We start from the raw sequence: 3,772 nt of genomic DNA on the forward strand, positions 1-3,772 counted from the left end.
ATATATATATGTATTTTAAGTTGTTTTGTAATTCTGCTCAGCAGAGATAGGCAAACTATGGCACATAGATCAAATCCATCCTGATCTGTTTTTCTGGTTTTGTAACCAAAATTGTGTTGGAGCAGAACCACATTAATTTGTTTATGTGTCTTTATAGCTGCTATTAAGTTGCATTGTTACAACAGAGATTGTAATGCAAAATGAAATGCACTGCTGTGAAGTTGTAGCCCCCTCATAGCCATCCCTCTTTGGGTTTCCAAGGCAGTATCATTATGGAAGTAGACTACCCAATGTTTCTTCCAAGGAGCGGCTGGTGGGTTTGAACCTCCAGCCTCTGGTTAGCAGTCAAGTGCCTTAAGCGCTATGCCACCAGAGCTCCTAACAGAGATTGTATGTTCCACAAAACCTAAAATATTTATATCTGGCACATTACAGAAAATGTGTGCCAACGTATGGTGGAGCAGTTCTATTCTATCTTATAAAGGCTCTATGAATTGGAATTGACTCATAGCCATGGGTTTGAGGTTTTAATTTAATTTTTTGAGTCCTATATTCTCACCAATCTCATGAGATTGAAATTTTGATTAATAAAACTTTTGTTAAAGATTTGTATACAATTCTTTATCTGTAGAATCATTATTTAAGATATTTTTCTACAGCATTTTCTCTAGGGTCAAAGGTATAAATGATATATATTGTTATTTTCTAGAAAAATTGGACCTATTTACCCTCTTTCTAGGAGCTCTGGTGGCATAGTGCCTAAGGCATTTGACTGTTAACCAGAAGGCTGGCTGTTCAAACCCACCAGCCAGTCCTCGGAAGGAAGGTTAGGCAATCTACTTCTATATAGTAGAGATACTGCCTCAGAAACCAAAGGAGGGGTTGTTAAGAGTCGGATGCAAATGAATGGCAGTGAGTTTGTTTTTTTTTTTTTTTAAATTTGGTTCTTGAATTATATGAAATGAAATGGACATCTCTATGTCATATTAATAGTATTTAGTAGTTTTGATATGTTGACATGTTACACAAAAATTATATTCCATATATGTTTTAATTTGAGAAATTTGTTTCCTATAAACCTGTTAACCACTGTAAATTATATAAAAGACTTATTATCTTTTATTCTCCCTCTCTTTTTTTTTTTTTTTTTGCTAGCAATTCTTTATTTTACCAGGTGTGTTTCTATAATATAATTTCAGGGAAATAAAAAATTCATTATTTAAAAAATGTCTCTCTTTAACTGCATTCTTTGAATGCCAGCCCCTTTTAATACCATCAACTATTTAATGTGTCTGTATATTGATCATAATATTGCTGCAACAATGGGCTCAAACAACTGTCAGGATGGCACAAGGATAGGCAACTTTTGTTCTGCTGGACAGAAGGTTGCTATGAGCTGGAGCCAACTCAACAGCACTTAAAACACAAACAACATTTATATATTCTTTCTTGTTGCTGATTCTCACACTTAATAATAAGAAATGACCATATTCATGTTTATTATAATTCAGATCTATCTTTTTACATTAACAAAGCATTTCATGGATGGATACCCAATGATTTTACCATTGTCTTTCTAACAGACATTTCAGTCATTTAAAATGTATTATTATAATAACCAAGTTGCAATAAACCTCCATACACTGATGCTTTATTTTTTTTTTCTTGCAATTCTCTCAATATTCCTTTTGATAAATATATCAAAAGCTGGAATGCCTGACTCATTTATGTACATTTAAAATCTTAGTTGATGCTGTCAAATTGTTCTCTAAAAAAGATTTACCAATTTATGTTCCACTACTATTTTATGAGTGCCATTTTCTCCACATTTTCACTAATATTGAAATATTTTCCATCCTGACGATCTAGTGGTACCAATTTAATGTCCAGTTCTTCAATTCCCTGATTATAATTATGGTTTATTTTCTCTTTTATCCATTTATTACTTTTTGTATTACTTTTCTTCTGTTTATTTTCTAAGGATATATTTTGCTGATATTTCTCTTTCTTACTGTTTTGTTTTGTATTCTTAATTATTTGTAGAAACCTTGCAGATTGTCGCAAACATTCTCTTTACTACCATAGAAAACCATAAAAACAAACCAGTTGCTGTCCAGTTGATACCAGCTCATGCTGACATCATGTGCTTCAGAACGTTGTAAAGGGTTTTCAATGACTGTGAATATACAATTGAAAGTATATTCTCATGTCAGTTTATTATCTTTTAACTCTCCCTAGATTCCTCAGAAGGAAGGTTGGGCAATCCTACTTCTGTAGTGATACAGCCTCAGAAACCCAAGGAGGGGTAGCTATGAGTCGGGTTTGACTCAATGGCACATAACAACAACAGCAACAACAGATTCCCTAAAATTGTAAAATTATGTGTACATTGACTTTTTTTTATTTTATTTCAATCTATGTGAAAGTTTACAGAGCAAATTCATCTTCAATACAGCAGTTCACATACACTTTGTCTTGTGACTGTGATCTCCGATAATGCAAGAGCTCTCCTCCCACTTCCTCCCCACAGCCACCTCTTCCCTGTGTCCTTCCCTCCCATGCACTCCTTTCCTCCTGAGCTGTCTACCTGTGTATATGCAGTCCTCCTATTTTTCCATGATTGATCTCTCCAAGGAGTGTATCTAACTAATGTAAATGTTCAGCTCACATGCCTGTCTTTTGTTTGACTGGAAGCCACAGGAGTGCATTCAATTCCGGACTTGAAAGGCAGCTAGGCGCCATAGTCTCAAGGGTTCCACCAGGCTCTATCAGCAAACTTGATCTCTTTTTTTTTTTATAATTTTGAGTTTTGTTCCACATTTTCTCCCACTCTATCCATGATCTCCAACACAGATCCCCCTCTAAGTGGCTGACAGTGGTAGCTAGGCACCATTTAGTTCTGGTCTCATAGTTGTATAGGCTGAGGATCACATGGTGTACTCGTCCCTTGGACTAATTGTTTCCATGTGTCTTTGGTTTTCTTTATTCTTTTTTGTTCTGGATGAGGAGAGACCCATCATTGCATCGAGATAGCCACTTGCAAGCTTTTAAGATCCCAGTTGCTACTTGTCAAAGTGTGGGTATTGACATTTTTATTTCAAATATAAACTCATTTAGGTTTTATTTGTATATGTCTTATGTATCTGACGATCCTGACTTGTTACAATACATACATCTCTCTCTATATATAGATGTGTGTATTTGTTGTTGTTGTTGTTAAGTGCCAGAGTCCACTCCATGTGATAACAGCCCTATGTACAGCAGAACATAACATTGTTTAGTCTTGTGCCATCCTCAGACTCCCTGCTATGTTTGAGCCCATTGTTGCAGCCCTGCATCACTACATCTCATTGAAGGTCTTGCCCATTTTCACTGATCCTTTACTTTACCAAGTATGATATCCTTCTCCAGTGAACAATTCCAACTAACATGGCCAAAGTAGGTGACATTATCTTTAAAAAAAAAAAAAAAAAATGTTGTTATTTGGGTGAAAGTTTACAGAGTAAATTCATTTTCCATACAGCAATTCACACACATTTTGTTTCATGACATTGACTGCAATTCCCCACAATGTAATAGCTCTCTTCTCACTTCCTTCTCGTAGTCCTCTTGCCTGTGTCCTTCCCCCCCATGCACTCCTGCCCCTGCCCCTCTGTCTGTCTCCCTGTACAAACACTGCCCTTCTGTTCTCCCATAATTTATTGCTCCAAGGAGTGTATCTACCTGATATAAATGTTCACCCCATATATCTGCCTATTGCTTGGTCGGAAGT

This window comes from Orycteropus afer, unplaced genomic scaffold (genome assembly GCF_000298275.1).
Source record: "Orycteropus afer afer isolate SDZICR_OR568_19922 unplaced genomic scaffold, OryAfe1.0 scaffold00058, whole genome shotgun sequence".
NCBI lineage: Eukaryota > Metazoa > Chordata > Mammalia > Tubulidentata > Orycteropodidae > Orycteropus > Orycteropus afer.